The following is an 11,929-nucleotide window of genomic DNA, read 5'->3' as shown; positions in this document are numbered from 1 at the left end:
CTCTCTCTCTCTCTCTCTCTCTCTCTCTCTCTCTCTCTCTCTCTCTCTCTCTCTCTCTCAGCAAGAAATGGGCAGCCAAGGTTGGTGAAAATTCTCCTGTGCTTCAGACCATCATCTTTTCCAGTGCAGCTGCTTTTTTTTTCTCCAAGGGGCTATATATTTTAAACCCAGGCAGCTGTCAGGGGCACTTGGCCCACAAGTCACTCCCAGCAGACATGGAGGCAAAGAGGTCTTTAACTCTTTCTCGCCCTGGACCTGAAGAGCAACAAAGTCTTCTTCTGTCTCTGGGTCATACCTGAGCAATTGCTAATATTGCCTTACACCTTGGCTTGTGCATCTGATTAAGAACCCTCACGCTCTTCCTCCTCCTCATGCTCCTCCTCTTTATTTATAAAATGTATTGGCCACCCATCTTACCACCGGTGGTCCTCTTCCTCTTCTTCCTCTTCCTGTCTAGGCTCAGACAGAATTGGTTCAGGAGCTTTTTGCCTGTATCTTAACCTGTAGCCCTATAATCCAAAAATTATACCTAGAAACAGATGTCTACCACCATTTGGCTATGCAATAAATAAAATCAACCCTGTATATTCTTTTAGGAAGGGCCTGCATATGTAGAGCAGTCTATAGCAACAATGGATAAGCATGACATTATGATATCTTTCACCTGCATGTCCATCTTGGAAGTTGTAGGGGTTCTAAGATAATGACTATAGAAAGTAATTATGAAGCTCCCTAATCTGGCAACTTTCCCAGGTTTAGAAACTGGCCAGCCTTGTTTATATAAAATCCACATCACCTGATTAACGAATTAGGTTACAGACCTGATGACTCGTGTTGTGTGAATGATACAGTCAATACGTTCAAAGTGCAATCAGGCACATAGGACAGGAATGTGACATCAATGAAAGCTGACAAACTCCAATATATGCTAAATCGCCTAGTTTCCCCTCTAAAGAATCTTCCTTAATGCCAGATACTTCTTCTGATGAGTAAGTGTCAGAATGTCTATGGAGATTCTCAGTCATCCAGGTCATGGTTGTCCCAATGGTGCTTTTTCAAGAGGCAACTGGACTTTCTTGTTTTTCTTTGAAGATGTTTTGCTTCTTATCCAAGAAGCTTCTTCAGCTCTGACTGGATGGTGGGGAATGGAAGGATATATATTCCTTGCAGATAGCTGGTCATTTGCATTATTTTAGAGAGTCGTTGAGACCGCTTGGAGGTTTACCTGTGTCCTCAAGGTCACTTGAGTGGTGCAAATGGATGTGGAGCCTTCATGGAACTGCTGAAAGGACTGTGTTGTAGACTGGAGATAGATGATGTCGGATCCCTCCCCCTCTATTGAGAGACAGCTGTTCAATTTTGAAGCTTCTTGGATGAGAAGTGAAACATCTTTAAAGAAAAACAAGAAAGTCCAGTTGCCTTGTGAAAAAGCATCTTTGGGACAACCATGACCTGGATGACTAAGAATCTCCATGGACCTACAGTCCTTTCAGCAGTTGTAGTCTACAACCCAGTCCTTTCAACAGATCTTGAAAAAGCACCTTTGGAACAACTGTCAGAATCCTAGCCAGCCTGGATCCTTGGATTTCAATAATGCAAAGGGTACCAGCTCAGAGCAAAACAGTTCAAAATATCTAAAAGATGAGTTTGAAGGTATTTTGAACAGGCTGCGTAGATGCAGGAGATTATATGCTATGGACACATCGTACATGGTAAAGAAGACTTGGCGGCAAGGACAGCTATGTGCCTGGACCCTGATGGGCCTGATGGTGGGTGACCCCATGGCAGACCCAAGAAACAGTGGATGGATCGCATCAAAGAGGACCCGAAATGCATGAGCATCACCCCTGACGATGACCTGAATCAAGCCAAATGAAGACAGTTTTGCCAACTAGCAGACCCTGCCATGGTGCGGAAATAATGCTAGGAAGAAGAAGAAGAAGAAGAAGAAGAAGAAGAAGAAGAAGAAGAAGAAGAAGAAGAAGAAGAAGAAGAAGAAGAAGAAGAAGAAGAAGAAGAAGAAGAAGAAGAAGAAGAACAACAACAACAACAACAACAACAACAACAACAACAACAACAACAACAACAACAACAACAACAGGTTGGGACTTCAACAAGACAGGTTCATGAGAAATGCTCAGTCAGAAATGTGCATGTTTCTGGCTGAGTGTGATAAGAGAACTGGGTTACTCCTATTTATGTCACAAATGAAAGTTAAAACCCTGGCTTGATGGGCAGTGAGCACAACCAACCGCCGTTTCTTCTTTTTGACAAAAGTGTCCTTGAAATGCTGTGGTGTGATCTCATTACCTATTAACTGCTCAAACTGGGACATGTCCATGGCGAAGGAGCAACCAGCGCGAAAGTCTCCCTGAGCATTGTGCTTAAAAGCTTCATTCCAAAGGCTGAACTCATTTAGATTGTTCTGGTTTGCAGCTTAGTGGGGGAAATTAATTTTTGAATTACTGTTAATTGCCCCTTATTTAATCAGCATTTGTCGGTTAAATTATAGCTTTCCTACCATTACGGGTTCTTTCTTTTCTTTTCCTTTATAAGTAGTAGGGTTGTGCATGCTTCAGAAATGATTCAGAATAGATGCTTTGAAATGTGCCCAAGTGTGTAAGAGCACAGGTTTAAAAAGGGCCCAGATGCAAACTCATTAAAATAGCTCTGTTGTGTTTTTTCCCCCCAGGCTTCTAATGAAAAGAGATACAGTTGCTTTAAAGAGAAGCTTTGCATATGATCTTCCACACTCCAAACCACCTATCCTGAAAGGGATCCTGAAAGACCACAGGTCTTAAAGTTGCCAAGGTTAGATTCCTCTGATATAGACCAGTGATGGCGAACCTTTTAGAGACCGAGTGGCCAAACCGCAACCCAAAACCCACTTATGCATCATCGGGTGCCGGGTGGGCGTGGCCCATTGGGTGGGCGTGGCCCATTGGGTGGGCGTGGCTGCAGTGGTAACGGCAGACTGGGTGGGACTAAAAAGTTCAATCAATCAATTCCAACTTTGCAAGATCTTTTTTTTCCCACGAGAAGTTGAAATTGACTGATTGATTAAACCTTTTTTTTTTTTTGCACATGACGGCGGAGGCCAAAAGCGAAAAGGTTTTATAAAACCCAGCTGAAGGCCTAGGACTGGGGCGACGGCACGTGTGCCCACAGAGAGGGCTCTGAGTGCCGCCTCTGGCACCCGTGCCATAGGTTCGCCACCACTGATATAGACAGTGGTGGGATTCAAATAATTTAACAACTGGTTCTGTTTGTTGTCATCACCGGCGCGACGTGCCTTGCATTGTCGTCATCCCTGCATTGTCGTCATCGGCGTAACGCGCGTTGCGTTTACGTCATCACCGGCGCAACATGCATCGCATTGACACCACCAGCGCGATGTGCATCGCATTGACATCATCACCAGTGTGACGTGTATCACACTGATGTCATCATTGGCGCGACACGCCTCACGGCAACGGCAACATCACTAGTGTGACACGCCTGGCGGATTTATCATAACCGGTTCGCCGAACTCAACAAAAAGTTAGGTACCGGTTCTGTCAAACTGGTGTGAACCGGCTGAATCCCACCACTGGATATAGAGAAAATGAATGAGGTTTGAATTGCAAAACAAATATCTGCAGGGAGAATGGATGGATGGAGAGAAGGCATTTTTCTTCACCGGCAGGAATGTTCGCCAATGTGCCTAATAAATAAGATATCTCATTTCTTTTCAGCCATGCTTGTTGCAACAATTACCTTGTCTGTCCTCTTTTGTTGTTACTTCTGAATCCCTGAAAAGAAAAGAATGGCCCAACTTTTTTTTTTTTTTTTACCAGAAATAGTTACCTGGGAATAAAGAGAGAACATCCAGATTTAATTTCCCCCCCTGCTGTGCTTTGATGAATGGATTTTCATTACAGACAATAGACAGTGATCAGCCTCCCCAGTTCAGCAAATGAATTTGGGCTTTTGAAAAAAAAAAAAACTAGCCAGGGAAGGGGGGAAAAATAGCATCAGAACAGAAGAGCTCCATGTGTGCTGGACTGTTACAGGGATGCTGAGAAGCAAAATGCCTGGAAATTCATTTGAAATAACTATCCTTGGCAGGAACCCAGAGGTATGCAAAAGAAGAAATGTGCACATTGCAGAATGAACCTTTCCTTCCCTCTCCTCTCCTCTCCTCCCCTTCTTCCGTTCCCCTCCCACTCTTCCTTTCCTTTCTTTTCCTTTCTTTTCCTTTCCTTTCCTTTCCTTGTTTCTCTCTTCCTCTCCTCTCCTCTCCTCCTGTCTTCTTTCTCTTCCCTTTTCTTCCCTTCTCTCTCTTTCTCTCATCTCCTCTCCTCTCCTCCTGTCTTCTTTCTCTTCCCTTTTCTTCCCTTCTCTCTCTTTCTCTCCTCTGTGCCTTTCCTTTCCTTTCCTTTCCTTTCCTTCCCTCTCCTCTCCTTCTTCCGTTCCCCTCCCACTCTTCCTTTCCTTTCTTTTCCTTTCCATTCCTTTTCTTTCCTTGTTTCTCTCTTCCTCTCCTCTCCTCCTGTCTTCTTTCTCTTCCCTTTTCTTCCCTTCTCTCTCTTTCTCTCCTCTGTGCCTTTCCTTTCCTTTCCTTTCCTTTCCGTAATCTGATAAACCATCAAACTATGGGCGAAAACAGCAAAGAGCTTTAACCATAGAATGTTTCCTTCCTTCCTTCCTTCCTTCCTTCCTTCCTTCCTTCCTTCCTTCCTTCCTTCCTTCCTTCCTTCCTTCCTCATTGGGAATACATTGTGTAAGGGACTCAAAGTCCTCTCCCTTCATGAGAAGTACAGGCCTCTGAATATAAGAAAGAATGAGACCAAACTTGATAGGGAGAGAGAACCTAGCAGAAGAAAATTGGGCAAAAGAAACACGCTGGGCCATCCCGAAGCTACCGAGATGAATAAAAGAAATCCTGGAGGCCACTTTGAGGGTTTATCTTCTATATCCTCAAGGATACTGGATTAGAGTGCAAATCAGATACCACCAAGTGGCCTCAAGGACTCTCTCAGAGCTAACCACCAACCAACCTTCAGACTGCTAATGCCTGCAAAGAATATAAATCCTTCCATTCCCCACCATTCAGTCAGAACCGAAGAAGCTTACTTCTTGGATGAAAAGTGAAATGTTTTCAAAGAAAAAGCAAAGTCCAGTTGCCTTTTGAAAAGCACCTGTGGGACGAAGGTTCCTTGGAAGTGTGGATCTGCACTCTGGGTGCGACTGTCACAATTCCTGAACTGAAACACTCAGCTTCCAGAAAGAAGTGCTATAACAATGGCTTTATTCACATAATTGAAACCACGGACGGCTTAACCATGATGAATTAATTAAAACACAACTGTCTGGCTTCATAAAGGTTGCTCAACCAAAACTAAGATCTATTTAGATCTCAGCAAATAGGCCTCCAATGAATATTTGCAACCAATACATGATATTTAACTGTCTCATCAGCTTGGCCGTACATCTCTGCAGGAAGAGTCATGGGCTCCGAATGACCAAGTCTCCTCAGAAGAAAAAAGTTCTGCAGATGATCAAGCTTTCACAAGGAAGACCTAAGTTCACCCAGCTTCTTTTGATTCTCTCTCTCAGCAGCTTCTGTTAGGACTGTGAAAGGAGAAAAATGAAGGCAATGAAAAATGCAGCTGGTACCGTTCATGGCCACTGATAGATCTTCCCTCCATGAGTTGGCTTAATCTTCTACTAGTGGCATCCAAGCCCATTAATATAATATGTCCCTTCTGTTTCTCAAATGTCTCAGCCTGCATTTTGATCAGGGGCCCATAAGTATTGGGACTCCTGGTTGAGCAGGAAATTGGACTAGAAGACTTCCACGTCCTTTTCAACTCTTTTATTCTGCTAAAACAGTGAAAAAAGTACAACCAAGAAAAACATTGTGTGGTATGTCATCACAACAGTGAGCTGTTACAATTCTGTATAAACCTATCAATATTTTTGGCACCTGTAAACCAAGAAAATAATAATGTTGAAGCAAATGATGAGAAATAATAAAACTATGAAAATCTAATACTTGTATAGTATGATGTATCATTATGTGACATATCGTATTAGATAAATATTAGATTTTTGTAGCTTTACTGTTTAGTATCATCGGCCTCCAGATTGTTTTCTTGGCTTACAGGTGTGAAGAGATATTGTAAAAAGAAGCTGTCACTTAAACTGATGCCCTGTAAAGATGTAAGGATAATAGCTCTACGTTGTATGAATAAAGAAAGACTGATTTACATATTTATTAGATGCCTTTTAGCACAATTGTTGTTTTGTGATTTAGTTCAAAGTAATTTCTCTGGAAGGGCAAATGATAGACAATGTACTTTCAGAATCACATCAGTTGACTTGACTCGTTCCCAGCATCCCAGAGTCTGCCACGTGGTTCCTGCAGTTCAATGGTCCATGAAGGTGAGGCCAGCCATCTTTGGTCCCCATCATTATGCACTCAGGAGCCATCCTGGATTTTTAAATTCAGCAATCATGGTTAGCTGAAATGGGATCCTCAAGAAAAATAAACATCTCTGGAAGTCTGAGCCAGCCTTTTGAAACAAGAAGCGACCCAAAAAATGAGAGCAGTTAGATGACAACAGCAACCATTATCTGGAAACAGGCACATTGTGAGCGTATTTCAAGGAGAAATGGGGAGAAAAAGTAGAAACCTAAGGAACGAGAAAGACAGCTGGAGGGGGAAAAAAGCCAAAAGAAAGAAAAATTCAAGTACATTGTGTACCTATTTTAAAGTGGAATGAAGAGAAAAAGTAGAAAACTAAGGAATGAGAAGGACACATGGAGAAAAAAAGCCCAAAACTGCACGCAGTGATACAAAAAATGTGGAAGATTAACATTCAGTTGAAACCAGAACATTTCTTGCTGGGACTAATGGATAGGCAATTAAGGAGGACTGTGTTTGTATATGGTAAGTGCTGCAAGACTATTATATGCAGAAAACTAGAAAGATTCTGAAGCACCCCCGAAGAAGGAATGGCTGCTGAAAATGTCAGAAGTAGGAGAGAGGGCAAAATTATCTCCTCTGGTTAGAGAAAGGACAATCCAGGCACATTTGGGAGTGACCAACCCTTGACGAACTTTTTTGCTAAAAGAAGAGAAAAATGAACTTGTGACTTATGGGTGTGGCGATTAGGAAGGGAAGTTTATGTGGCCTTAGTAGGAGAAGATTAAAAAAAAAAAGGAATGTAGGTGTAGCTGCTGGTAAAATCAGAAGCAGCTTCTTTATAACCTTTTCTCTTTCTTTCTTTTGTCATCTCTTTATTATTTTTACTTTTTTTTTTACATTCTTTGCTCTTTTTTTCAAAAGTTGTATCATTTTATTCTTTTAAAAATATTTAGTCAAAATGAGAGAGAGAGAGAGAGAGAGAGAGAGAGAGAGAGAGAGAGAGAGAGAGAGAGAGAGAGAGAGAGAGAGAGAGAGAGAGAGAGAGAGAGAACTGGAGAAATAAAGACATGGCAATTAATCACTTAGCATTGTGCACAATGAGATCCTCTCCAGCATCATGAATGATAAAAAGCAAAATGGCAAGATGAATGTTCCTTTTCCAGAGAAGACCTTCCCATATTTTTATACTGGGCATGGCCAGCCCTAGGAAGCAAGGATGAATGAGATTGGGTGGCCAATCTTCCTAGTAACCCACCAATTGTTTATTGTTTTTAGAATTCAGTGTTGACATATTTGTTGCAGGATGGTGTTATTGTTGTTCAATCACTATGTCACATCCGGCTCTTCATGACCCCATGGACCATAGCACTGCAGGCTCCCCTGTCCTCCAGGGTCTGCCCAAACTCATGTTCATTGCACCGATGACACTATCTAACCATCTCATCCTCTGCAACCCTCTTCTCCTTTTGCCTTCTATCTTCCTCACTATCAAACTTTCCACTTTCTCATTAGGTGGCCAAAGTATTTGGGCTTCAGCTTCCATATCTGTCTTTTCGAAGAACAGTCAGGGTTGATTTTCTTTAGGATGGGAGATGGTAGTTGCCTCTTAGTTGGGATTCTTGGAGAGAATTAGGGAAAGATGTCCCACTGAGTACAGTGTGTGTGATTTTCCAAAATAAACTCTCCCTCACACCATTCCTGAAGTCTGCCTACTAGTTTCCTTCAAGTTGCTTGCAGGCAGTTGATCAAAGGATGTGAATGGGTTTGCCTACTTAGCAAGATTCAAGGCTGACTATCAGTGTCACACTGCTTTAGCTGTCACACCTACTACACACACATACCTCGCAACTCTACATTGTTGAAGTTCATAGAGAAGGAAGGTCTCTCTTTCCAGGAATTCTTTTACTGGTTTGGACTTAGCTTGGTCTAGGATGCTCATAGTCTCCTAGTTGAAAGTAAGTCTGTCCATGTATTGTGCAGTTAATTAGGCAACAGCCTAATCAAGGAACTACCAAGAAGAAAACAACACTCCCACCTACACCGACAGGGCCAGTCACTTGCACATAAACAGAGAGCAAACTCCATCCGCTTCTAGCGCTGATGATGTTACCTAGTTAGGTAATGAAACATCTGCAAGAAAACCACCAAGCTCAGAGAGCCCCAAGGATCCCCCAATTTCACCCTGGGCTACAAATATTTGCTTCTATTGGTGATCTTACCTTCCTCATGTTTTATAACGTCTCTAGTTCAGCAATGCTGAACTGGAATTAGTGAATTCTATACTGGAACAGTAGCTGCAGTGCGCCTTGCTTTTCGTGAAAATCTCTTTGCCCCAAGCAGGAACATCCACAGAATTGTCCTTTGCAGTAAGGAGATGCTTGCTCCCTTGAATAATGAATGCCATTATGAATTGGTACCCAACGAAATTATTCTTTTTGTCAGCTTCCTGGGCATTGTATGAAAGAGACAATTTATCTTTTGCCTTTTCAGCATGTTCTCAAGCTTGTAATTTCAGTGCAATTAGGTTCCACTGAGAAAGTAGGAGATATCATGATGGCAGTGGATCACTTTTAAGCAGCGGAGAAGGGGAAGGATTAACCCAGCCAGCCTCCTTTTGTGAATGTCACTTTCTATTTCTTGGGGCTTGCAAGAAGAATGAAAGTACCACAGCTAAAGAAAAATGCACTTCAGAGCAGGATAAATTGAGAAAATGAGGCTGGAGATTCTTCTTACACGAAACCATCACAATCTGGTTAATCTAGCAAATCTCTTTCTCCCAGAAATACTGACTTTAAAAAAGAAAGAAAGAATTTGCTTGATGTATTTCTATTTTTCCTGGCAGGATGGTCCACAAAATTGATGGCTACAAATATTGACAAAAATATAACAAAACAAAGTCACAGCTCAACCCTATTGTGAGAGTCCCAGATCTCTCGCTAATGCCAACAGATCTCTCGCTAATGCCAACAGGTGAGGACAGGAGATTGTTTCAACTTCCTCATCCAGCCTGTAGCTTTAAGACCTCACCCTGTTGTAATTATTTCTCCCTACGCACCATAAATCCAAATGAGATCCAAAGTCCACAATTTCCTAGCACCCTGACTCTAACTGACTTTTATGATTAACGTCCAAAATGCCTGTGTTGTGTGTTCATTAGGCAAACAGATCGTGGAGGAAGAGAAAGGCAAAAATAAAAGTCTGTTCTTCTATGATCTTTCTGATAAGAGGACAATTGAAAATATTTCTGGGTCAGTTTCAGAACCATTCCATGTTCAAAGGCCCCAGAGGAGTGATTTCTGAACAGGAGGCCAGGATAGTGTGTGGGTCAGCTTGGACAGCACCTATCTGTAACACCGATCTATAGAACCAGTTTGGTGTAGTGGTTAAGGCAGCAGGCTAGGAAGAGGGAGACCATGATTTAAAGTCCTGTCTTAGACATGAAAGCCAACTGAGTGACCTTGGGCTAGTCACTCTTCTTTCAGTCTGACCCACCTCACAGGGGTGGTTGTTGTGGGGAAAATAGGAGGAGGGATGTGTGTTGGTTGAGAAGAGAAGAGATTTAAAAAATCTCGGTGTTCCTCCTTCACAGACAGAATCTAGTGGATAAGTATTTAGAGAGAAAGGAAGACTTTGTCATTCAGCAGGAATGTTACTGCATAATTATGTGAGTTTAGAAAAGCCTGAATGATAGCATTAGCTGCAGAAGGTGGAAAAGCCCAACGGGATGCTGGATTACAAGCCTTGAGCATAATCCTACAGAGTTCTTCTCATGTAACTTTTCCCATATGAAGTAAGATTCCCTCATTCCATAAGGCATTCGGCAAACTAAGCATAATTCTCAAGAACAAGCTTCCCCTATGCCTGAAGAGAAAAGTTTTCGATCAGGGTGTGCTACCTGCTCTAACATATGCTGGCGAAACATGAACACTAACCTCACAACCGATACAAAAAGCTAAGAGTGGCACAAAGAGCCATGGAAAGAGCAATGCTCGGCACTGTAAGGCAAAGTAGAAAGACCCGCACATGGATTAGAGAACATCAACAGAGTAAAAGAATTGAAATGGAAATGGGTGGTCTCATAGCAAGAAGAACCGGTGATAGGTGGGCCAAGGCGGTCATAGAATGGATCCCACTTGATCAAAAGCGTCCACAAAAGAGACCTAAAACAAGATATCCGCAACAATATCGGCAAGTATTGAGAGCCCAGTTGGCAAAAGAAAGCTCAGAACTGTATAGACTGGAAACACCTGGAAGAGGCCTTCACCCTGCGAGTAGATAGACAATAGCTAAAATTATGATGATGATACATGTCTAACATGGAGGTCTGGCTTTAGGACGTCTAACTGATTTATCCAAATTCAAACAGGAATAGAAACCTATTTATTTCTCTCAATCTGTCGGGACTTTTCTCTAATCCCCACCCTTACATGTCCACTCCCATATCCTCCATCCAGACTCAATTTTTTGTTGTTAGTTGTGAAGTCGTGTCCGACCCATCGCGACCCCATGGACAACGTTCCTCCAGGCTTTCCTGTCCTCTCCCATCTTCTGGAGTCCCTTTAAGCTCACGCCTACTGCTTCAGTGACTCCATCCAGCCACCTCATTCTCTGTCATCCCCTTCTTCTCTTGCTCTCCATCTTTCCCAGCATCAGGCTCTTCTCCAGTGAGTCCTTCCTTCTCATTAGGTGGCCAAAGTACTTGAATTTCAATACGTTAATGATTTATTTTATTGGGATTTTTACGCAGGGACGACCCTGTGTAACTTTCTTTGGAACACAGTCTCTAACGTGCTTCTGGGCCTCTGAGCCTCAGAGTTACTACCCTGAGCAAAGTCAGTTATCTCATGTCCAGCTGCTAAAAATAACACTGTTCACTTTCTGGCCTTCCAGAGTATGATTCATGAGAAGGGAGGCAACTTTTTCAGTTGATCATCTGCTTGATGATCTAGGATTTCTTTGCCACAGAGAGCAGTGCTCTTTTCCTTGTCAGACTCAACTTTCAGAAGAAAAATTGAGGTTGCCAGAATCTTACTGCCTTTCTTTTGCTCCGAAAATAGAAAAAAGAAGAAGATTGCAAGATGAATGATGACACTCGGGACTCTATGTATTTGGGAATAGAGGCTTCAGCGTGCACAACTACGGGTGCATCACGCATCAGATTCCATATCTATTTATTCAGTGTCTGTAACTGCCCGTCTCAACTAATGACTCTGGTGACTTACAATTCCAAAACTATAAGAACAATTTTAAAAACAACACATTTAAAACAATCAAAATGTCCAAAACAAATACTGGTAGTCCTCAACTTACCACATCTTTTTTATATTGTGGCGACCAAAACTGGATGCAGGATTCCAAGTGGGGTCTTACCAAGGCGTTATAAAGTGGTTCTAACACTTCACGTGATCGTGATTCTATCCTTCTGTTAATGCAGCCTAGGATTGGGATGCTGGAACAGAGTGCATAGAAACCACAATTTACAACTTGCAATATTGTGCAGACTCAACCAACTCAAGC

Source organism: Protobothrops mucrosquamatus, unplaced genomic scaffold, assembly GCF_001527695.2.
Source record: "Protobothrops mucrosquamatus isolate PMUCROS unplaced genomic scaffold, P.Mucros_1.0 scaffold2162, whole genome shotgun sequence".
NCBI lineage: Eukaryota > Metazoa > Chordata > Lepidosauria > Squamata > Viperidae > Protobothrops > Protobothrops mucrosquamatus.
Note: the sequence above shows the minus strand (reverse complement) of the source record.